Below are 25,157 nucleotides of genomic sequence, written 5' to 3' on the forward strand. Positions count from 1 at the left end.
AACAGTGCACTGAATAATTTAAAACAGGATAAGAAGAGAGGCTTCTGTCTCCCTCTGAGTTAGCGTGGCGGCGGCTGAGGGGAGAAGGAGGCTCATTCACAAATGAGCAGGATGGAACGTCCGCACCGACGTCACAATCGGTCCGGGCTCGGGCCCCGCCCAGTGGGTGACGTCAGGCGGATGGGTGGAGTCTGCGCGGTCTCAGCGCTCGGCTTCCTTTCTCCTTCTCTCAGCCTTTGGGCAGCGTGAGCTGTGACTGACTGAGAACAAACTAGTGGAGAAACTTGGAGCAGCCCTGGGACAGCGGACAGACAGGGGGTGAGTCAGCCGCCGCGCACTTTGTCCACAAGTCACTGCAAGGAGCATTCCAGTGAGAATAGGGAAGGGAGTTTGGGGGGGTTGAGGCACACCTCCTGCGGTTCAGGAGGCAGTGCGGTGCGCTGGCTGCGGGACGTGCTGGCTTCCAGCGGCTGCACTCGTTGGGCTTTTGCGGCGCTCCCGTGTTCTTGCCGGCGGGGTTGAAGGAGGTCGGGGCGGCTGCAGCTACCCCCGGGCCGACACGGTCTCTTCCCCCCCCCCCCTTACTCTCTCCTCCTCCTCCCCCAGCCGTTACTTTGCTGTCAGCAACTCTCCTTCAACTTCAGCAGCCGTCACACCCGGAAAGCCCTCGAGTGGGTCCAGCCAAGCGGATTGGCTGCAAAAGAAACATTCCCGTCAAAAGTTTCTCTCTCTCTCTCCCTTTTCTTTTTTCTGGATACAATTTGTTTGATTATGTTTTTTTTGGAAGTGTGCAAAGTATTAACACATTGTATCTGTTCTTGGATTCTTGTTGGGGCCTGTGGGTGGTTATTACCAGTTATCAGATTTGGTGACATGTATCTCTTCCTGTTCTTTGTAGCCTGCGGGCTGACTTTCTGAAAAAACGACTTTACAAAATGGATAAAATTGAAGGGCGTGCTGGAGATTTTGTAACTGCAAGGAGACGTTGTGTAGCCCCAGAAAGCCTCTTGTTGCTTTTTCTCCCAAATAATCCAACTATATTTGGTCAAAAATGATTTTTAAAAGAATCCAATGCTAACACTAGCATTCTCTCCAGATCTTGCATCTGTTTCTATTCCTGACGTCAACCACACCTTGGGATCCCCGTTCTGTTTTATAATGTGTCTTTGCAAATGTCAACCATCATATGTTTCAAATAAATGGTTGCCAATCTAGTTTAATGTTATTGTTGATGGAGGAAAAACCGAATCATTTGCATTCTATATGATGAATAATTGTTTTGGAAAATCTTCCCCATGCCACTTTTTCCCCTCACTTACCCACATTGCTTGTGACAACGCTCTGGTGCTCATAATCAAAAGCAGCTACTGTGCCCTTTTTATTTAAATGTTTCTGTATGGGCAATATACCAAGGTGACTAAAGAAGGGAGGATTTTTCTGGTGTGAAAAGCAGGATAGTTAACACTTTTATTCTTCTGCAAGTCTTTCTATAATGAGTGGTTAATTTTGTATCTATGCAACAGCCCCTGGTTGAAAAGTTGGGCAGCTGGAAACATTCCCAACTCTTTACCAACATTCTCCTTGAGCCATCTGTGTGTTAGTGACCCATGGTGGTGTTTCCTCTTGATTTTTGTGTCCTATTTGAAATTTCTCTTGTAAAGTTAATGTAGGAAGCTCGATGTGTAGGTAAATGTCGGCCAATGATAGACGTGTGTCTATGTAAACTTCTATAATAGCTTTGGGCTTTAGTCAAGGTCATTGGATTGTCTTGCAAGGTGGTACACAGCCCATGTGTTTGTTTTTACATATACATACAGTGTGGCAGGATTTGCTTTACATACAGTTCTAATAATTAATCTGTAGCAGTCACTCTATACTGCAATTGTGGGAATAGATTACTTTGAAAATGACATAATTGAGTGAGACTGTGGGTGGCACAACAGATAGAAAACTTTGCATTTTAGATTTGGGTTTGAATCTAGCATGGGCTTTTGTAATGAAATTTTAATTTTGCACATGTTTCTGCAGTCTTTGTTGAAGGAATGTAACATGCCCACACTAGTTTGTTACACAGTTGGTAATGAATGCAAAATAGTTAATTTACATAATCTTTTCTTTCCTGAGCAGTGCTGTGATTCTGAATACTTGTGTGCGTGCAGTGATACATATTCTATCCTTTCCCACTTAATTTAAGAGCAGTATAACAGGTTGCAGCTGCAGATGACTTGAAATGAAGACCAACACCTCATGTTTGATAAGTACTGGTAGCATGGCAAAGCTTGGAAAAATGTTACTGGAGTTGCCGATGAGCCAAGTCAGATTATCCAAATGTCAGCAAGTTATGGTCAACATTGTTTTAAATGCATATAGTTAATGACACATCATTGGGTGGAGAAATCACAGAAGTACAAAAAGGACAGATTGATGAATGGATGCTGACGTCAGTCAGTCAGAGTGAATAAGAGTTTGGAATATATGTGGCTTTTATTTTATCTTGGTTGTATTTGAAGTATTTAATATCTTAAGAAGTCCATATCAAGTGGACTGTGAGTGAGCGTTATTCGCAAACGTTCCTGGAAACCAGGACACTGATTTGTGCTTAAATGAGAAAGTTGACTGTAGAATAACAATAAAGTGTGTATCATTATGCAAGGTAGATGAAGAGAAGACTGTACAGATTTAAAGTGGGTGACTAATGCATTTTTGGCAAGCATGGCTGGGTATTATGCAAGTGGGATGGCCTTTGTGCTGGTCCAGTGGATGATTTGTAACTTTCCTTTGCTCCAATAACTTCTAAGGAAAACATGGCAAAACATTCCTTGTGCATTAATAAAGCACTGGATAACAGTGCTCTCCTGGGGCTTGCATGATTGCCTTAAAGAGTCAGAAGTTTCCACGAGCTTGCTCTGAAATTTATCATGAATACTAATTTTATCCCAAGAGTTGGTGCAGTGAAACATTTGCACTCACTCTAGGGGTATCCATTCTTGTAGTAAAGTTCACATCTCTGTGCCCATTAATTTGGTTACATCTCCAGTTATTGATGCTGACAACTCTTGGTTTCCTGATTTGAGGAATTAGCCTCCTATGATGGAACCAAGCTAAAGTATTCCTTTCCAAGCCTCCAGGCTATCACATTGAAATGGGTCAAGTTAAATACAAATTCACAAGAGTTAACTAAGCTTCTAATACTGCATTGAGAGTACTCTGGATCCGTTGCTGACATACAGGCTGCAGTTTGGTCATTGTTGTGGCCTTGTATAGCCATTTGTTTTGAATGACTTTGTCGAGGAAAGTTCTTCAAAGGCAGTGATATGGTGGTATTTGGAGAAATAAAATTAATTTAGATATGCATGGCCTATTGAAGGCAGATGGACGAGAATTCTACTTGAAAAATGTAATCTTTTTCTGTCAAGTTAACTGACAAAGGCAATGTAGTAGATATTTATGGATTTTCAGAAAGCATTTGATGTATCGCTCCAGTAGATGGTCCACTGCAACTCTCAAAGGCTCCTTCAACAGCACTTCCAAACCCTTGTAGCCATGATGTGGAGATGCTGCCGTTGGACTGGGGTGATCACAGTAAGAAGTCTTACAACACCAGGTTAAAGTCCAACAGGTTTGTTTCAAACACGAGCTTTCGGAGCACTGCTCCTTCCTCGGGTGAATGAGGAAGGAGCAGTGCTCCGAAAGCTTGTGTTTGAAACAAATCTGTTGGACTTTAACCTGGTGTTGTAAGACTTCTTACTGTGCAAACCCTTGTAAGGCAAGGGCAGCAGTTGGATCGGAACGCCACCACCTGCAGGTTCCCCTCCCAGCCACAATCCATCCTGACTTGGCAATATATCACCGTTCCTTCACGGTCGCTGGGTTAAAACCCTGGAACTCCCTTTCTAACAGCACTGTTTGTGTGCCTACACCATATGGATTGCAGTTGTTCAAGGAGACAGTGCACCACTACTTTCTCGAGGGAAATTAAGGATGGGCAGCAAAAGCTCCCCTTAACTGGCGACGCTTACATTCAATGATTTTTTTTTAAAAAAAGAACATATAAAGAAATATAAAAAGGTACTTCACAGAAATGGGCCATTTGATCAATCAGCCTCCTGTGTTAAAGTCTATCCTCCATGTGAGCAAATAGTTTTAATCGCATTTACCCACCCTGTTCACATCTGTTCAACTCTGTCTGTCATTAAAATATTCAACCTAATCTTGAATGTTGACATAGTTTCTGCCTTAACTACTAATCCTGAAAGGCAATTTAACAACCTTAACCATTTAACAGCCATAACCTGTATGAGGAAGTTTCTCCAGCCTCCTGTTCTAAATCTTTGTATCTGTCACCCCTTTTTCTTGATCTCCCAATTACTGGAACGATCTGCTTCTCTTTCACCCGTCCGCCCCATCCATACATAATTTGAAAAGATCATTATTGTGTTCAAATATAAAAACACACATTTTGACATTTTTCCACAATTGTATTTGCTTACATTAGGCATTTTTCTTGTGCATCTCGGGTCTACACTTTCGAAAGACTCAATCCCTGTAGTGTAAACTAATCGATCTGCTCCTGAGCTCATTACAGCCTTGGTCCAATCAAGGACTAAATGCCAGAGGTGAGAATGACTGCCATTGACATCACGACAGCAGTATGGCATTATGGAGCACGAGCAACACTGGAGTCAATGGGAATCGGGGAAAATTTTCCCCTGGTTGGAGTCATACTATTAACCAGAAACAGAACTGGACTAGCAATGTAAATACTGCAGTAACAAGCAGGTCAGAGGCTAAGCATCTTATAGCGAGTAACTCACTACCTGACCCCCTAAACCCTGACCATATCCAAGGCACAAAGGAAGATGGTTGTGGTTGTTGGAGGTCAATCATTACAGTTCTAGTATCGCTGCAGGAGTTCCTCAGGGTACTGTCCTAGGCCGAACCATTTTTAGCTGCATCATTAATGACCTTCCATCATAAGGTCAGAAATGAGGATGTTTGCTGATGACTGCACAGTTCAGCACCATTCGCGACTCCTCAGATAATGAAGCAGTCCATGTCAAAATGCAGCAATGTGGAGTTGCTGGGGTGGATACAGTAAGAGGTCTTAACACAAAGTTCAAGTCCAACAGGTTTGTTTGGAATCAAGGCACAAGTCAGGAGTGTGATGGAATACACTCCACATGCCTGGATAAGTGCAGCTCCATCATCACTCTAAGCTCAACGCCATCCAGGTCAAATCAGCTCATTTGATTGGCATCCCATCCACAAACAATCACCCTCTCCACCATCAATGCACGGTATCAGCAGTGCGTACTATTTACAAGGTGCTCTGCAGGAACTCGGTAAGCCTTCTTAGGTGGCACCTTCCAAACCCATGACTACTACCATCTAGAAGGTCAAGACACCAGACAAATGGGGAAAAACACTGGAAATTCTGAAAGCTGTTCATTATCCTGACTTGGAATTATATTTCCATTCTTCTATTGTCACTGGGTCAAAATCCTGAACCTCCCTCCCTAGCAGCACTGTGGGTGTACCTACACCACATGTGCTGCAGTGGTTCAGGAAGGCAGCTCACTGCCATTTTATGGGCAAAAAGTGTTAGCCTAGCCATCAATGCCCACAATGAATGAATTTTTAAAAACTGCAGACCCAAGGGTTTACACTGCACAATGATTGGCTCTGAACTATGATTGTCTTTGACCTTTATAGCTTGCGAGAAAACATTGAATTTTATTTAAATTTTTAAATGCTAGGTTAATTTGAGGTGTTACTTTCGATGTTATATGAACTTGTGTTCAACTTGCCATGCCCATAGCCCCCATGTTAGTCTGCTCTTTCACAGCATTGAGCTAACTAACAGTTGGAGTATAATTACCGTGGTGCTTTTGTATTACAATGCATCACCACACACTTGTTCAAATCCATATGCTACTTCTTAGCCCATTCTTTATTGGAATGACCAAAAGCAAACCCTAAGGGACTCCACGTCCCACTTTTAACTGCCCTGGCAATTTGCCTTTACCTTCTATTATTTTTCGAGCCAATTTTGAATTTATTTGTCTCTTCCCAATTCCAAATTGGCTAATGACTCAAAAAGGATTGGCGGCAAAGACTGCAGGAGGACGTAGATTGATGGAATAGGTAGAGAAGCAGTGTGAGGTAATGCACTCTTTGAAAGCGAAAATGAGAGCTATGATTATCTACATAATCTAAAAATAGAAGGATGTTAATGAAAAGAGTGACCAAGCAGTTCCCTGAGTGCAAGTACTGGACATAATGTCATAAAGATCCCACCATCTTGGATTTTATATACGTTGGCATAGAATATAAGAATTAATTTGTACAAGGCACTAGTTAGACCGCAGCTAGACTAAATTACAACGTGTATTTTATTATAAAAAAGACATGAACCCATACTTGGTGGCAGCCTTCTATCTCCATTGGTTTGCTCCTGGTGGTCAACTCTGTGTTAAGCATTGCCTGGTGTTGCTCAGGCCCCATAAGTTTCCTGCAGAGGAAGACAATGGGTTGAGCAGGTGCATGATTCATAGGCCTGTTTCTCGGGGCCCTCATTCAGCTAGCTGAGCTTTACATTTCTGCTCACCTCTTCCAATACCCTTCCAAAGTCAGCATTCACAGGTCATGGCCATCAGTGACCTTCTCCCAGGTGTTAATGTCTGCCATCTTCATATCTCTCTTGCACATCTCCTTACAGTGAAGATATAGACATCCAGGAGGTTGTTAGCCAGTGACCAGATCACAGCTGTTGTACATCCAGTGGATGCGCCGGAACCAGCATGGACCTCGTTGGCTTGGCAATGAATGTATGCTGATGGAATTGGCTTACTTCAGGACCTCCTTGAGTTGGTGACTTGATCTTGTTAACATGCTGAGGATAGATGCTGGTCAGGCAAAATAATGGACCATGACATCTGATGGTCTTAAAGTACTGTATAGTACTGAACATTTGTGCTCAGAACTTGCCAAGCTGTTCCAATGCAGCAATAATACAGGCATCTACCTGGCAATGTGAAAAATTGCCCAGGTATGTCCAGGACACACACAAAAAAAGAACAAGCCCAGTCAATTACTACCCCATCAACAGATTATTGATCACCAGTAAAGTGATGAAAGGTGGCATTAACAGTGCTATCAAATGGCACTTGCTTGGCAATAACTTCCTCTCTGATGCTCAGTTGTGTTCTGCCAGAGTCACTCAGCTCCCCAGCCTTTGTTTTCTTTGGAGCCATATTGTTTGCTGATGGATCTGTTGCATTTAATCCCGCCATACATGCCTTTTGCATTACCTCGAAGACTGCGTATTTTGGCAAACTTGTAACCAACCTTGGTTCAAACATGGACAGAAGAACTCGACTGCAGAGGTTTTAAAAAAGATTGAGTACCCAATTCTTTTTTTTCTCACCAATTAAGGGGCTGGTTTAGCACTGGACTAAATTGCTGGCTTTGAAAGCAGACCCAGGCAGGCCAGCAGCATGGTTCTATTCCCGTACCAGCCTCCCCGAACAAGCGCCGGAATGGGGCTTTGCGCAGTAACTTCATCTGAAGCCTACTTGTGACAATAAGCGATTTTCATTTCATTTCAATTTAGCGTGGCCAATTCACCGAGCCTGCACATCTTTGAGTTCTGGGGGTGAGACCCACCCAGACATGGAGAATGTGGAAACTCCACACTGACAGTGACCCGGGGCTGGGATCGAATCCGGGTCCTCGGCGCAATGAGCTCAACTACAGAGGTGAGGTGAGAGTGACTTCCCTTGACACCAAGGTAGCATTTTTAAAAAATCAATTGAGTGCCCAATTAATTTTTTCCAATTAAGGGGCAATTTAGTGTGGCCAATCCACCTAACCTGCACATCTTTGGGTTGTGCAGGCGAAACCCACAAAAAAACGGGGAGAATGTACAAACTCCACATGGACAGTGACCCAGAGCCGGGAATCGACTGTGGATGGCATCAAGGAGCCCAAGCAAAACTAGGGTCACTGGGAATCAGGGGAAAAGTCTTGAAGCATGTTCAGTTTTGCCCCTACGCTCTGTGGGAATGTTGTAGAATGCACCTTGGATAACTGTCTGTGTGGAGTTTGCACTTTTCCCCCCCCGTGTCTGCTTGGGTTTCCTCCAGGTGCTCCGGTTTCCTCCCACCTCCAAAGATGTGCAGGTCTGGTGGTTGGCCATGCTAAATTACCCCTTGGGGTACAAAGGTTAGGTGGGGTTACGGGGATAGAGAGGGGGCTTCTATCCCTGTAACCCCACTAGGTAGGATTCTCTTTTTGAGGGTCGGTGCAGACTCGATGAGCTGAATGAAATGAAAATCACTTATTGTCACAAGTAGGCTTCAATGAAGTTACTGTGAAATGCCCATAGTCGCCACATTCCGGCACCTGTTCGGGGAGGCTGTTACGGGAATCGAACCGTGTTGCTGGCCTGCCTTGGTCTGCTTTCAAAGCCAGCGATTTAGCCCAGTGTGCTAAACAGCCCCGATGGCCTCCTGCATTGTAGGAATTCCATGATTAATTCTACTTGCTTGAAAACTTCAAGAGTTGCATCCTAATCTTGGTGCACAACAGGGATTGATGTGTATCACAGACAATGCTGTGGTAGCTACGTGTGATGAGAATATAGTTCAGAGATTCACGTCTGGTGGTGATCAGATTTAAGTGCTGCCATGATCTTTGATGTCTCCAGGACATCTTGTGCCATGTTTTGTTCTGAAAAGGGCAGCACGGGTGGCCCAGTGGTTAGCACTGCTGCCTACAGCGCTGAGGACCCGGGTTCGATCTCGGCCTCTGGTCACTGTCTGTGTGGAGTTTGCACGTTCTCCCCTTGTCTGCGTGGGTTTCACCCCACAAACCAAAGATGTGCAGAGTAGGTGGATTGGCCACACTAAATTGCCCCTTAATTGGAAAAAAATAATTAGGTACTCTAAATTTATTTTAAAAAAGTTTTGTTCTGAAAGAATGTGTTAGTTACACACAGCTCAAGTAGCCTCTGTCCGTTTTTATTTACCTTTGCCAGCCTATGATGCCTGAGGTGGGAGGGCCATGCCTCATTGGCCCCATCCACTATTGCATTGAAATACCCCAGGAGGAAAGAAATTCTGACTTATTGTGCTAATAGCAGGGTCAAGCTCCTCATAAAACTAGCATTTTGTCTCTGGTGGAGCATTAGTATTCATGAGGTCAACTAGTCATTGTTGAGTTGAGAGGCCATATTAAAGCCATAGAGAGAATGAACTGTAGATTAATGAATGATGACATCGATGGAGAGGCATGAGATACTAGGCTCCACTAAAGCAAGCAATGCATTTAATGATCGGTAATAAATGCGGATCGAGTCAGTGATGCCCAGATTCCATGAACAAATTTTTTTAAAAAGCCACAGTGAGACTGAGCTGGGGAAATTTCTTTATACTGAGTTTTTGGAACATGGGCTACTTTGCCTTAAGAGTGGCTGAGGTAGCAGCCTCTTCTTCTATGAAAGGAGCATTGAATACATTTTTGAAGCAATGGAAGATGGTTTATGACCAGCACGTGGGCCAATGGGCTTAGTTTTAGATTGTTTTAGTAAAATGCTGGCTCATGCATGATGGGTTGGTTAACCTTCTGTCTCTGTACTATTTTGTCCCATGCATTCAGGCCTCGCGTGTGTGCATGGGTGATGGCCCAATGGGAGATAGTAAACTAAAACCTTATTTGATTTGTCCCCAACTTGTGCCAAATCCTTTGGTAGGGTTGCTGTCCAGTGATCAGGGATGGAAGCCCTCCACAATATTAACACCCAAGTATTGTTTCTCCCCTATCACTCTGGTTGATCAGGGACTGAAGTGTTGCATTTATTGTAATTACATGCATGTGTACAATAATTTTGATTTGTGATTTGTTTGGATGACAAGAAATTAATTTTTGCTCAATGATTCAAACTCTGACACCATTGTGACATGGCATAAATTGCATTGTACACAATTAAACTGGTCTTTTCTCTTGTATTAAATCACTATTTATGATTAGCTTTGATAAAATAGGTCTTGGTCAATAGTGTGCATTCATTTGCTTGAATGGAGAAGCAGTGGTTAGGAGGCAATTTAATGCTACATAACAAAATGCAACTTGAAGCTGTATAGAATATATTTTAACTTGTGTAAGGATATTTTAAATGTTCTGAGAAGTTTGTACATTCCTTTAGATCCATACTTATCAAGCAATTTGTAATGAAAAATAACAGCAAAGTTATAGTTGATTTCATGTTCAGACAGTTATTAATGTGAATTTGCTCATAAAAATGCTAGATTGGAATTAAACTCAAACAGGGCATGACCCAAGAAAGGAGAATATCGGCTATCAGTGGAGGTCATCCCTGCCTTGTACCTGGAGAGGAATTTGAATATTTTAGATGAAAGCAGAAGCTACTCAATCACATTTAGCAGCTGAAGGGCAATGTGTTGTATTTTTTTTAACAATGTGAACTTGTCAGTTATGCAAGGAACCCAAGAATAAATGTAACTTGGTTAAACCAGTAATAATAATAGACATTGAATGTAACTTTGCTGTGCAAATTAGATCCAGCTATGGTTGAGTTATTGCAACGCATTAAGCAATGTGCTTGCAAAGATTTAAATGTCTATAGTTAATATGATCTATCAAAGAACTTTGTGCGCTTCTTAAAACTTGTGCAGTGCCATTGTGAGCTTACAATGCATAGCCGAAAACCAGAAGTTGTATTAATTCATGGATTTCTGCCTGACCATTTCTTTACATTTAGCAAGAATAGGTCAACTTGTTCACTGAAGTTGAACAACTTCAGTGTTGTGCTTCCCCATGGTTATTGCTTTGGTTTTTTGAGACTGGGTGGTATACTTTGGCGAGTTAAAATAACAAACTTCACGCATCCAACAACACTCCAATGGGCCTAGCAAATCTCCAAATAATCTAGATAATGTAAGATTAAGGGAGATGATTCTATTCAAAGCATTTTAGAGCAACGAAAGAGGCTCTTCCATCCTCTGCAGGCCATCAAACACTTATCTATTCTCATCCCATTCTCCAGCACTTAGCCTGTAGCCTTCTATGCTATGGCATTTCAAGTGCTCATCTAAATGTTTCTTAATGTAGTGAGGGTTTCTGCCCCTGCCACCCTTTGAGGCAGTGAGTTCTAGATTCCCACCACACTCTGCGTGAAAAGGATTTTTCTCAAATCTCCTCTAAATCTCTTGCCCGTTATCTTAAATCCATGCCCTCTGGTTATTGACACCTCTTTTTAAAAAAAAATAATTTTTATTAAGATTTTCAAAAACATATCAAAAACATGAAATAACAGCAAGAAACCCGTATTAACAACAACAGAAAGAAAAAACACAATAACCCCCAAAAACACAATAACCCCCTGATAGAAATGAGGCTATGACAGGTGAGGACCTTGAGAGGATTGTTATCACTAAGGAGGGAGTGATGGGCAAGCTAATGGGGCTAAAGGTAGACAAGTCTCCTGGCCCTGATGGAATGCATCCCAGAGTGCTAAAAGAGATGGCTAGGGAAATTGCAGATGCACTAGTGATAATTTACCGAAATTCACTAGACTCTGGGGTGGTCCCGGTGGATTGGAAATTAGCAAACGTGACGCCACTGTTTAAAAAAAGGAGGTAGGCAGAAAGCAGGAAATTATAGGCCAGTGAGCTTAACTTCAGTAGTAGGGAAGATGCTGGAATCTATCATCAAGGAAGAAATTGCGAGGCATCTGGATAGAAATTTTCCCATTGGGCAGACGCAGCATGGGTTCGTAAAGGGCAGGTCATGCCTAACTAATTTAGTGGAATTTTTTGAGGACATTACCAGTGCAGTAGATAACGGGGAGCCAATGGATGTGGTATATCTGGATTTCCAGAAAGCCTTTGACAAGGTGCCACACAAAAGGTTGCTGCATAAGATAAAGATGCATGGCATTAAGGGTAAAGTAGTAGCATGGATAGAGGATTGGTTAATTAATAGAAAGCAAAGAGTCGGGATAAATGGGTGTTTCTCTGGTTGGCAATCAGTAGCTAGTGGTGTCCCTCAGGGATCTGTGTTGGGCCCACAATTGTTCACAATTTACATAGATGATTTGGAGTTGGGGACCAAGGGCAATGTGTCCAAGTTTGCAGATGACACTAGGATGAGTGGTAAAGCGAAAAGTGCAGAGGATACTGGAAGTCTGCAGAGGGATTTGGATAGGTTAAGTGAATGGGCTAGGGTCTGGCAGATGGAATATAATGTTGACAAATGTGAGGTTATCCATTTTGGTAGGAATAACAGCAAACGGGATTATTATTTAAACGATAAAATATTAAAGCATGCCGCTGTTCAGAGAGACTTGGGTGTGCTAGTGCATGAGTCACAGAAGGTTGGTTTACAAGTGCAACAGGTGATTAAGAAGGCAAATGGAATTTTGTCCTTCATTGCTAGAGGAATGGAGTTTAAGACTAGGGAGGTTATGTTGCAATTGTATAAGGTGTTATTGCGGCCACACCTGGAGTATTGTGTTCAGTTTTGGTCTCCTTACTTGAGAAAGGACGTACTGGCGCTGGAGGGTGTGCAGAGGAGATTCACTAGGTTAATCCCAGAGCTGAAGGGGTTGGATTATGAGGAGAGGTTGAGTAGACTGGGACTGTACTCGTTGGAATTTAGAAGGATGAGGGGGGATCTTATAGAAACATTTAAAATTATGAAGGGAATAGATAGGATAGATGCGGGCAGGTTGTTTCCATTGGCGGGTAACAGCAGAACTAGGGGACATAGCCTCAAAATAAGGGGAAGTAGATTTAGGACTGAGTTTAGGAGGAACTTCTTCACCCAAAGGGTTGTGAATCTATGGAATTCCTTGCCCAGTGAAGCAGTTGAGGCTCCTTCATTACATGTTTTTAAGGTAAAGATAGATAGTTTTTTGAAGAATAAAGGGATTAAGGGTTTTGTGTTCGGACCGGAAAGTGGAGCTGAGTCCATAAAAGATCAGCCATGATCTAATTGAATGGCGGAGCAGGCTCGAGGGGCCAGATGGCCTACTCCTGCTCCTAGTTCTTATGTTCTTATGTTCTTATGTAAAACCAAAACCCCCCTAAACACATATACACATTTCTCCCTTCCCCCGCAACAACCCCCCCTCTATTTTCCTACCGTTCTGCCAGGAAGTCAAGGAAAGGTTGCCACCGCCTAAAGAACCCTTGTACTGATCCCCTCCGGGCAAATTTCACCTTCTCCAATTTGATGAACCCCGCCATATAATTGATCCAGGCCTCCACGCTTGGGGGCCTCGCATCCTTCCATTGAAGCAAAATCCTCCGCCGGCTACTAGGGACGCAAAGGCCAGAACACATGCCTCTTTCGCCTCCTGCACTCCAGGCTCCACTGCAACCCCAAAAATTGCGAGTCCCCAGCCTGGCTTGACCCTGGATCCTACCACCCTCAACACCGTCCTTGCTACCCCCTTCCAGAACTCCCCGAGCGTTGGCCATGCCCAAAACATATGGGCGTGGTTCGCTGGGCTCCCCAAGAACCTAGCACACCTGTCTTCGCCCCCAAAAAGTTTATTGACCCCTCTAAGGGGACATCTGTCTTCCTATCTATATCCCTCATTTTTGTACACTTAAATGAAGTCCCCCCACCCACAGCCTTCTCTGCTTTAAGGAAAACACCAACCTCTCTCGCCAGACCAGACAATATACTGGTGAATCTCCTCTGCACCCTTTTTAATGCAGTCACATCCTTCATGTAGTGTGGTGACCAAAACTGTACTCTAGCTGTGGTGTAACGGGCGTGTTATACAGCTCCATCATAACCCCCCTGCACTCGCATTCTATGGCTTGTCTAATAAAGACCAGCGTCCCATATGCTTTCTTAACCACCTTATGGGAAGCATGGTAGCACAGCTCCAGGGTCGCAGGTTCGATTCCTGGCTTGGGTCACTGTCTGTGCGGAGACTGCACGTTCTCCCCGTGTCTGCTTGGGTTTCCTCCGGGTGCATCGGTTTCCTCCCACAACCAAAGATGTGCAGGTTGGGTGGATTGGCCATGTTAAATTGCCCTTAGTGTCCAAAAAGATTAGGTGGGGTCACGGGGATAGGTTGGAGGTGTGGGGTTAAATGGGGTCCTCTTTCCAAGGGCTGGTGCAGACACGATGGGCTGAATAGCCTCCTTCTGCACTGTAAATTCGATGATTATCTACCTGTCCTCCTGCCTTCAGGAATCTTTGGACATGCACCCCAAGGTTGCTGTGGTCCTCTGTACTTCCTAGCATCCTCTCGTCCATTGTGTATTCCCTTGCCTTGTTAGCCCTCCCAAACTGCATCACCGTACACTTTCCAGGGTTAAATTCCATTTGCCGCAGTTCTGCCCATCTGACTAGCCCTATGTCATCCTGTAATCTAAGGTTTTCCTCCTCGCTATTTACCACACCACCATTTGTAATGTACGTACAGGCAATTCTTGCTCTGCATCCTTTGTAAAGGTAAAGGATACTCATTGTAATCCGATGGTGAACCATACTTTGAGACCTTTTCCTTTCAACTCACATGAGGAAGACCTCAATGGGGGCAGAAGACCAGGGGGAGTTGAGACCACAATTAGATCAGCCATGATTGTATTGAATGGTGGAGCAGGATTGAGGGGCTGAATGACTTACTCTTTCTCCAAAGTTCAAAGAATCTTTACTAATCCTTGGAGACAGGTTGTTTGAAAATGAGAGATGTTCTCAAGTTGTGTACGAGTACATCAGTTGAGGGAGGTTTCAACAGGCCATTCTTTTATTATTGTTCCCTTCGTTAGTTGTCAATGAGTCATATCATGAAATTCTTATTCCATTAAAAATACATGTGAATTCCACTCCTCAGGAAACCATTCTAATCTCACTTCTTTGTTTTCCCTTGTGAACCTGCCACAGCATGTGTGAAACAGAAGCCCCTCTGCATCTGCAGTGCCAACACTTTTAGCTCTCACACTTGTTCTCATTTTATGTCCTATCTAGGGAAGTTTAAATAATACAAAAAGGGGAAATATGCTTGTTGACGTACCATAAGTGAGCAGGAGCAACTGGTTACAGATGAGGAGAAAAATATTATTGGTGAGAGGGTCATGAGATATTTGCTAGACTGAAGAGCTTGGAGCCGTTAAGCTCATGGGTACAGCATTTGAAAGAACAGTGCTAACGGAGCACCAAATGTTGTAGATGTTTAGGACAGTGTTGGATGGGGAACCCCACCAGCCCTAATGCACAGCATTTTGGAACATCCCACAAGACACCAACTCTTGAGGCTGGGTTGTTTACGCTGTTGAAGATTCCACACTAAAATGACAGTGCGATTGAGACTATGTGGGCTGCCTTATTTTCCTTTGAAGCCAGTGGAAACCTGATTGTTGTGGTTGGATGTCACTGGGTTAAAAATCCTGGAACTCCCTCCCTAACAGCACTGTGAGTGTACCTACACCACATGGACTGCAGCGAATTAGTAAGGCTGCTCATCAACCCATGGGCAATTGGGGCTAGGCCAAAGCTCACATCCCACAGAGCCATAGAATTTACAATGCAGAAGGAGGCCATTCGGCCGATCGAGTCTGCAGAGGCCCATGGAAAGATCACCCTATCTAAGCCCAGACCTCCACCCTATCCCCGTACCCAGTAACCTCATCTAACCTTTTTGGACACTCAAGGGCAATTTAGCAGGGCCAATCCATTTAACCTGCACATCTTTGGACTGCGGGAGGAAACCAGAGCACCCGGAGGAAACCCATGCTGACATGGGGAGAACGTGCAGACTCCACAGACGGTGACCCAAACTGGGAATTGAACCCGGGACCCTGGAGCTGTGAAACAACTGTGCTAACCTCTATGCTACCGTACTGCCCATGAATGAACAACAAATAATAATGATAGGCCACAGCAAGTAAGCTTTAAGGCAATAGATTTTCCATTCAGACACAGCAACATCAGTTGAAAGGACAGAACAGGAATTTATTTAAAGAAAATATATAAATTTAGAGTACCCAATTCTTTTTTCCCCCAATTAAGGGGCAATTTAGCGTGGACAGTCTACCTACCCTGCACATCTTTTGGGTTGTGGGGTTGAGACCCACGTAGACACGGGGAGAATGTGCAAACTTCTCACTGACAGGGGCCGGGATCGAACCCGGGTCCTCGGTGCTGTGAAGCAGCAGTCCTAACCACTGCGCTACCATGCCGCCCCAAGAATAACGAATATAAGGGGCAGCAGATTGGAAAACACCATTTGGAAATTTGTGCTTGTATCTTTTGAGGGTTACTTCAGAGTTTAAAAAAATAAATTTAGAGTACCCAATTCAATTTTTCCATTTATGGGGCAATTTAGCGTGGCCAATCCACCTAGCCTGCACATCTTTGGGTTGTGGGGGCGAAACCCACATGGACAGTGATCTAGAGCCGGGATCGAACCTGGGACCTCGGTGCTGTGAGGCAGCGGGGCTAACCCACTGCGCCATGGGTTACTTCAGAGTTAACAAATGTTCGTTGGAGCTTTTTTAAATCTCATCTTTTGACTGGATTGTTACATGTGAGGACTTGTGATTCATATTATGGATTTCAGGAAATGTGTTTGGGTCTTCTCCATTGGTCTAGAGTGGATAGATATACTGCCTGGTATTATACTGAGCTATATAGGAGGGATGGCAGCTTTGTGGTTATAATAGTTGTTTAAAAACCCATCTGGTTCACTGATGGACGGAAATCTGCTGTCCTTGCCAATATGGTCGACACATGATTCCAGACCATAGCAATGCGATCAAATCCCCTCTGAAATGGTCTTCCAGACCATTCAACTCAAAGACAGCTAAGGATGGATAATAAATACTAGGCGGCATGGTAGCACTGTCACGTCACAGTGCCAGGTCCCAGGTTCGATTCCTGGCTTGGGGGTCTGTGTGTGGAGTCTGCACGTTCTCCCCGTGTCTGCGTGGGTTTCCTCTGGATGCTCCGGTTTCTTCCCACAAGTCCCGAAAGACGTGCAATTAGGTAATTTGAACATTCTGAATTCTCCCTCTGAGTACCCGAACAGGTGCCGGATTGTGGCGACTAGGGGATTCTCACAGTAACTTCATTGCAGTGTTAATGTCAGCCTACTTGTGACAATAAAGATTATTATTGTACTGGCTCATCAGTGATGTCCATGTCTGAAGAACAAATGGTTTTTAAAAAAGCAGAGATATAACAGGTCCTATCCTATTCAGTTTTGCATTCTTAGCCAAAGATGTTCTGTAAAGTCAGTGAGGAGTCCTACACCCTCATCACTGTAACTCCACCAGCAAATCCGCTGGGTCTCTGACATTTTCTTTCTCATTTTTCGAGTGTTTGTGGCTCAGAGTTGCACATAAAAGGTGACAATCGGGCAAGCCGCAGGAGAGTTGCTGTCACCTCTGTATCCATAATGGCTCTAATTGGGTGAAACTTGGCTGGGAGCAACAAATAAGTTTGCTGTACATGACATGACATTGGAAATGGGATAAGTAGTTTTCATTCAAATTAGCTTTTTCTTTACTTCAGTAAATTTTCATAATGTCCTTAAGCAGCACCATGGTCCCAAACGATTGTTATCACAATGCAACTTTAGCATACTGGGACTAATCTGGGGGGGAAAATGCACTTGCCCATTAACCTGCCAGTAGGCCAGCGTGATATTTTTAATTCATCTCTTGAAATTGTTCACACTTTTACCTCTGCCTTGAAATAATACTGTGGCCCATTCCAGTACAACAAAAAGTATTATTTGGACACAGTCTTTGGAAGGACCGGGTCTAACTCTACTGCTTAGTGTTTTATCAGTTTAAATTGATACAACAGACGTTGGCCGGAACATTTTGTCCGTTCATTCCAGTGGGATCTCCTGAGTTTGCCGGCAGCGAGGGGGGCATTCAACGGGAAACCCTGTTGTCAACAGCAGGACCAGAAAATCTTCCGGCCAATGGCAGGTTCCAACAAAATGCTTTGATAAAACCCAACTAACTCCATTTGATGTTAGGTAGGGATGATTTACCACTGGATTCATGGCATATTCGTAAAGCAATTTTGAAACTTTTAGGCATTGCAGCCTGTATTTCAGGTGAGTGTTACATTCAGCCTTTGTAATGTGTGACCAGGCATCCTGTGAAGTAGCTGTGCTGGAGGCCTGACACCCCGTGTACATGGGGGAATGCTGGAGAATTTGCCAATGCACATATGAAGAACAGTGATGTCATGACATTGCCACACAGTTACTGGAAAGGATTGCATGCAATAAATTACATCATAGAAACACACTGCCATTGATGGAGCAGATGTGCTTTCACTGTGTACCTCTGGCTGCTGTTAGCAATGTTAAGTAAACACTGTTAACAACAGCAAGGCAGTCTCGGTGAAAAGAGCTTTCCTCTCTAATCTAATTTACATGTATTTTTTAAAAATCCAGCAGGTTAACGCTATGCCCCTGGCTGTGGAGGATGATTGACGAGTGGAGGAGTTCTGACCAGGCTGCAAAGGGGAAAATTGAAGCATATCCATCTAGTCTTGAATTATAGAATAAATTCAGTGTGTCTCAACTTTTTTTTGACCTTAAAGAGGAAGAACTTCTTCATGCTTCTGCTTTTGCTGTTTAGCTGAATAAACCAAATTACCAGCAGTTTGATTATAGAAACCCAAATCTCTATGTATGTAGCCTTTACAAACAAACTATATTTACATGTTTTCTTTAAAAAAAAAATTTTATTCAAATTTTTCAACAACAAATTTTCTCCCAACAATAAAATAAACAAGGTATAGAAATAAACAGAAAGAAGGACCCCCCCCCCCCCCCCCCCCCAATACAAAGCAATATATTAATAACAATACAAAAAAGAAGAAAGTAGCAAACAAACAGTCACAAAAATAATAGACCCCTAACTCTCCCCTCAGGGCAAACTTGACCTTCTCCAGTTTGATGAACCCGGCCATGTCGTTAATCCAGGCCTCCGGGCTCGGGGGCTTTGCGTCCCTCCACTGCAAAAGAATCCTACGCCGGGCTACTAGAGACGCAAAGGCCAGGGTACCGACCTCTCTCACCTCCTGCACTCCAGGCTCTGATGCTACGCCAAAGATCATGAGCCCCCAGCCCGGTTCCACCCTGGAACAGACCACCCTGGACAAGGTCCCCGCCACCCCCTTCCAGAACCCCTCCAACGCCGGACACGCCCAGAACATGTGCGTGTGGTTCGCCGGGCCTCCCGAACACCTCCCACACCTGTCCTCTCCCCCAAAGAACCGGCTCATCCTGGCCCCAGTCATGTGCGCCCTATGCAGCACCTTCAGCTGAATTAAGCTGAGCCGTGCGCAAGAAGAGGACGAATTCACCCTCCCCAGGGCGTCCGCCCACGTCCCATCGTCGATCTCCTCCCCTAGCTCCTCCTCCCACTTCGCTTTCAGCTCTTCCACCGAGGCCTCCTCCTCCTCCTGCATCACCTGATAAATTGCCGAGATCCTACCCTCACCGACCCACGTCCCCGAGAGCACCCTATCCTGCACCCCCCGAGGTGGCAGTAGCGGGAACTCCGCCACGTGCCGCTTAAACGCCCTAATCTGCATATACCTGAAAGTATTCCCAGGGGGGAGGTTCCACTTCCCCTCCAGCTCCTCCAGAGTAGCGAACTTCCCATCAAGGAAAAGGTCCCCCGTCCGCCTGATGCCTGCCCTATGCCAACTCAAAAACCCACCATCTATTCTCCCTGGTGCAAACCGGTGATTGCCCCGTATCGGGGCACCACACTGAGGGCTTCACCCCCCCCCCCCACCACCACCAATGCCGCCTCCACTGCCCCTAAATTTTGAGGGAAGCCACCACTACTGGACTCATAGAGTACCTTGCCGGGGGGAGTGGGAGCAGGGCTGTCACCAATGCCTCCAAACTCGTACCCACCCAGGACGCCACCTCCAAACTCTTCCATGCGGCACCCTCCCCCTCCATCACCCACCTACGAATCATTGCCACATTCGCAGCCCAGTAATACCCACATAAATTGGGCAACGCCAAACCGCATACCTCCCTGCCTCGCTCCAGGAATACCCTCCTCACTCTCGGGGTCTTCCGAGCCCATACGAACCCCAGAATACTCTTATTAACCCTCCTAAAAAAAGCCTTCGGAATCAATATGGGGAGGCACTGGAAGAGAAACAAAAACCTCGGGAGCACCGTCATCTTAACTGACAGGAGCCTACCCGCCAAAGAGAGTGGCAGTGCATCCCACCTCCTAAACTCCTCCTCCATCTTGCCCGTCCTTGACCTTGAACGATCCAGAGCTGGATCCAACACCGTATTAAAATCCCCTCCCAAGATCAAGCCCCCTGTCTCCAGGTCTGGTATCCGGCTCAACATTCGCCGCATGAAGCCCGCATTGTCACAGTTGGGGGCGAACACATTAACCAGAACCACCCGCTCCCCTTGAAGCCCACCACTCCCCATTACGTATCTGCCTCCACTGTCCGCCACCACATTCGACGCCACAAACGACAAGCTCTTGCCAACTAAAATCGCCGCCCCTCGATTCTTCGCATCTAGCCCCGAGTGAAACATCTGCCCAACCCAGCCTATTCTCAGCCTCACCTGATCTGCCACCTTAAGGTGCGTCTCCTGGAGCATAGCCACGTCCGCTCCCAGCCCCTTCAAATGCGCCAAGACCCGGGACCGCTTCACCGGTCCATTCAGCCCCCTCATGTTCCATGTGACCAGCCAAATCTGGGGGGTCTCCCCCCCCCCCCCCCCCCCCCCCCCCCCTCTGCGCCGGTGAGCCATAGCTCTCCCTCGTCTCACCAGGTGCCCGTTCCCCACGGTGGCAGACCCCCCTCCCAACCTCCCCCATCACCAGCAGTTCCCCTTCGGTCCCTGCAGCAGCAACCCGGTCCCCCCCCCCCCCCCCCAAGCTAGCTGCATAACCCCTTCTGTAAGTCAGCCGACTCCTGCTGACCCTGGCTGCTCCCACCATCCCAACCCCCCCCCCCCCGATGCAATGCAACCACCATTCCCCCCTCCCAGTGCCGGCCCCGCCCATTGCTCCTCCAGTGCGGGAAGAAAACCCGCGCTTCCATCCCAAACCCCGCACCCCGATCCAGCCCGCAGCAAAAAGACGGGCACATGACCCAGCGGGACCGCGAACAGCTCCCTAACCTTCCACCAGTGAAGAAACTAAAATGCACCCAAATAAATAAATAACAGCCCCAAAAAGCGGAAAAGCAAAAAGGCTCACTGAGTGCTGAGCTTGTGGCATTTGAGTGCTACAGTGAGAGTTTGGTGACTGAGGGAGTTAGGTGAGGAGGGAGTAAGGTACTCCTTTCATTTAATTTCCTATATTTATCAAAGAGCGTGAAGGGAACCAGGAGTTTAGAGTACAGCTGACTGGGAGCAGAGTCGGAGGGCGGAGGTCCAGTTGGTCCACAGGGCAGCTAATTCTGTAAAGTAAGAGGGGATGGAGGCTAGGGCAGTTGCATGCTCCTCCTGTAGGATGTGGGTGGTGAGGGATACCACTGGTGTCCCCGCTGACTATACCTGCGGGAAGTGCACCCAACTCCAGCTCCTCAGAGACCGTGTTAAGGTACTGGAGCTGGAGCTGGATGAACTTCGGATCATCCGGGAGGCAGAGGGGGTCATAGAGAAGAGTTACAGGGAGGTAGCCACACCAAAGGTACTGGACAAGAGTAGCTGGGTTACAGTCAGGGGAAAGAAAACTAACAGGCAGACAGTGCAGGGATCCCTCGTGGCCATTCCCCTTCAAAACAAGTATACCGTTTTGGATGCTGTTGGGGGGGATGACCTACCGGGGGAAGGCCCCAGCGGCCAGGTCTCTGGCACTGAGTCTGGCTCTGGGGCTCAGAAGGGAAGGGGGGAGCATAGAAAAGCAATAGTAATAGGAGATTCAATGGTTAGGGGAATAGATAGGAGATTCTGTGGTCGCGAGCGAGACTCCCGAAAGGTATGTTGCCTCCCGGGTGCCAGGGCCAGGGATGTCTCTGATCGTGTCTTCAGGATCCTGAAGGGGGAGGGTGAGCAGCCAGAAGTCGTGGTGCACATTGGTACCAACGATGTAGGTAGGAAAAAGGGTGTGGAGGTAATAAACAAGTTTAGGGAGTTAGGCTGGAAGTTAAGGGCCAGGACAGACAGAGTTGTCATCTCTGGTTTGTTGCCGGTGCCACGTGATAGCGAGGCTAGGAATAGGGAGAGAGTGCAGTTGAACACGTGGCTGCAGGAATGGTGTAGGAGGGAGGGCTTCAGGTATTTGGATAATTGGAGCGCATTCTGGGGAAGGTGGGACCTGTACAAGCAGGACGGGTTGCATCTGAACCAGAGGGGCACCAATATCCTGGGGGGGAGGTTTTCTAGTACTCTTCGGGAGGGTTTAAACTAATTTGGCAGGGGAATGGGAACCGGATCTGTAGTCCAGCAACTAAGGTAGACGATAGTCAGGACGCCAAAGCACGTAGTGATGCAGTGGGGAAGGTAACAATGACAAAGGAGAGTACTTGCAGGCAAGGAGATGGGTTGAAGTGTGTATACTTTAATGCAAGAAGCATCAGGAATAAGGTGGGTGAACTTAATGCATGGATCGGTACTTGGGACTACGATGTGGTGGCCATCACGGAAACTTGGATAGAAGAGGGGCAGAAATGGTTGTTGGAGGTCCCTGGTTATAGATGTTTCAACAAGATTAGGGAGGATGGTAAAAGAGGTGGGGGGGTGGCATTGTTAATTAGAGATAGTATAACAGCTGCAGAAAGGCAGTTCGAGGGGGATCTGCCTACTGAGGTAATATGGGTTGAAGTTAGAAATAGGAAAGGAGCAGTCACCTTGTTGGGAGTGTTCTATAGGCCCCCCAATAGCAGCAGAGATGTGGAGGAACAGATTGGGAAACAGATTCTGGAAAGGTGCAGAAGTCACAGGGTAGTAGTCATGGGCGACTTCAACTTCCCAAACATTGAGTGGAAACTCTTTAGATCAAATAGTTTGGATGGGGTAGTGTTTGTGCAGTGTGTCCAGGAAGCTTTTCTAACACAGTATGTAGATTGTCCGACCAGAGGGGAGGCCATATTGGATTTAGTACTTGGTAATGAACCAGGGCAGGTGATAGATTTGTTAGTGGGGGAGCATTTTGGAGGTAGTGACCACAATTCTGTGACTTTCACTTTAGTAATGGAGAGGGATAGGTGCGAGCAACAGGGCAAGGTTTATAATTGGGGGAAGGGTAAATACAATGCTGTCAGACAAGAATTGAAGTGCAGAAGTTGGGAACATAGGCTGTCAGGGAAGGACACAAGTGAAATGTGGAACTTGTTCAAGGATCAGGTACTGCGTGTCTTTGATATGTATGTCCCTGTCAGGCAGGGAAGAGATGGTCGAGTGAGGGAACCATGGTTGACAAGAGAGGTTGAATGTCTTGTTAAGAGGAAGAAGGAGACTTATGTAAGGCTGAAGAAACAAGGTTCAGACAGGGCGCTGGAGGGATACAAGATAGCCAGGAGGGAACTGAAGAAAGGGATTAGGAGAGCTAAGAGAGGGCATGAAAAATCTTTGGCGGGTAGGATCAAGGAAAACCCCAAGGCCTTTTACACATACGTGAGAAATATGAGAATGACTAGAGTGAGAGTAGGTCCGATTAAGGACAGTAGCGGGAGATTGTGTATTGAGTCTGAAGAGATAGGAGAGGTCTTGAACAAGTATTTTTCTTCAGTATTTACAAATGAGAGGGGCCATATTGTTGGAGAGGACAGCGTGAAGCAGACTGATAAGCTTGAGGAGATACTTGTCAGGAAGGAAGATGTGTTGCGCGTTTTGAAAAACTTGAGGATAGACAAGTCCCCCGGGCCTGACGGGATATATCCAAGGATTCTCTGGGAAGCAAGAAATGAAATTGCAGAGCCGTTGGCAATGATCTTTTCGTCCTCGCTGTCAACAGGGGTGGTACCAGAGGATTGGAGAGTGGCGAATGTCGTGCCCCTGTTCAAAAAAGGGAATAGGGATAACCCTGGGAATTACAGGCCAGTTAGTCTTACTTCGGTGGTAGGCAAAGTAATGGAAAGGGTACTGAGGGATAGGATTTCTGAGCATCTGGAAAGGCATTGCTTGATTAGAGTTAGTCAGCACGGATTTGTGAGGGGTAGGTCTTGCCTTACAAGTCTTATTGAATTCTTTGAGGAGGTGACCAAGCATGTGGATGAAGGTAAAGCAGTGGATGTAGTGTACATGGATTTTAGTAAGGCATTTGATAAGGTTCCCCATGGTAGGCTTATGCAGAAAGTAAGGATGCATGGGATAGTGGGAAATTTGGCCAGTTGGATAACAAACTGGCTAACCGATAGAAGGCAGAGAGTTGTGGTGGATGGCAAATATTCAGCCTGGAGCCCAGTTATCAGTGGCGTACCGCAGGGATCAGTTCTGGGTCCTCTGCTGTTTGTGATTTTCATTAACGACTTGGATGAGGGAGTTGAAGGGTGGGTCAGTAAATTTGCAGATGATACGAAGATTGGTGGAGTTGTGGATAGTGAGGAGGGCTGTTGTCGGCTTCAAAGAGACATAGATAGAATGCAGAGCTGGGCTGAGAAGTGGCAGATGGAGTTTAACCCTGAAAAGTGTGAGGTTGTCCATTTTGGAAGGACAAATCTGAATGCGGAATACAGGGTTAATGGTAGGGTTCTTGGCAATGTGGAGGAGCAGAGAGATCTTGGGGTCTATGTTCATTGTTCTTTGAAAGTTGCCACTCAAGTGGATAGAGCTGTGAAGAAGGCCTATGGTGTGCTAGCGTTCATTAGCAGAGGGATTGAATTTAAGAGCCGTGAGGTGATGATGCAGCTGTACAAAACCTTGGTCAGGCCACATTTGGAGTACTGTGTGCAGTTCTGGTCACCTCATTTTAGGAAGGATGTGGAAGCTTTGGAAAAGGTGCAAAGGAGATTTACCAGGATGTTGCCTGGAATGGAGAGTAGGTCATACGAGGAAAGATTGAGGGTGTTAGGCCTTTTCTCATTAGAACGGAGAAGGATGAGGGGCGACTTGATAGAGGTTTATAAGATGATCAGGGGAATAGATAGAGTAGACAGTCAGAGACTTTTTCCCCGGGTGGAACACACCATTACAAGGGGACATAAATTTAAGATAA

At 45.7% G+C, this 25,157-nt stretch overlaps 1 protein-coding gene across 3 annotated transcripts in view; it reads left to right on the forward strand.

Moving 5' to 3' along the window:
* The first annotated feature begins 151 nt into the window (after window positions 1–151).
* Window positions 152–25,157, forward strand: part of tln1 (talin 1) — a 287,368-nt gene continuing 262,362 nt past the window's right edge. For all 3 annotated transcript variants that reach the window (XM_038790731.1, XM_038790732.1, XM_038790733.1), the window contains exon 1: window positions 152–318. The gene's annotated coding sequence lies outside the window, so the exon portion shown is untranslated. The remainder of the gene's footprint in view (window positions 319–25,157) is intronic.

The sequence above is a fragment of the Scyliorhinus canicula genome, chromosome 3 (assembly GCF_902713615.1).
Source record: "Scyliorhinus canicula chromosome 3, sScyCan1.1, whole genome shotgun sequence".
Taxonomy (NCBI): domain Eukaryota; kingdom Metazoa; phylum Chordata; class Chondrichthyes; order Carcharhiniformes; family Scyliorhinidae; genus Scyliorhinus; species Scyliorhinus canicula.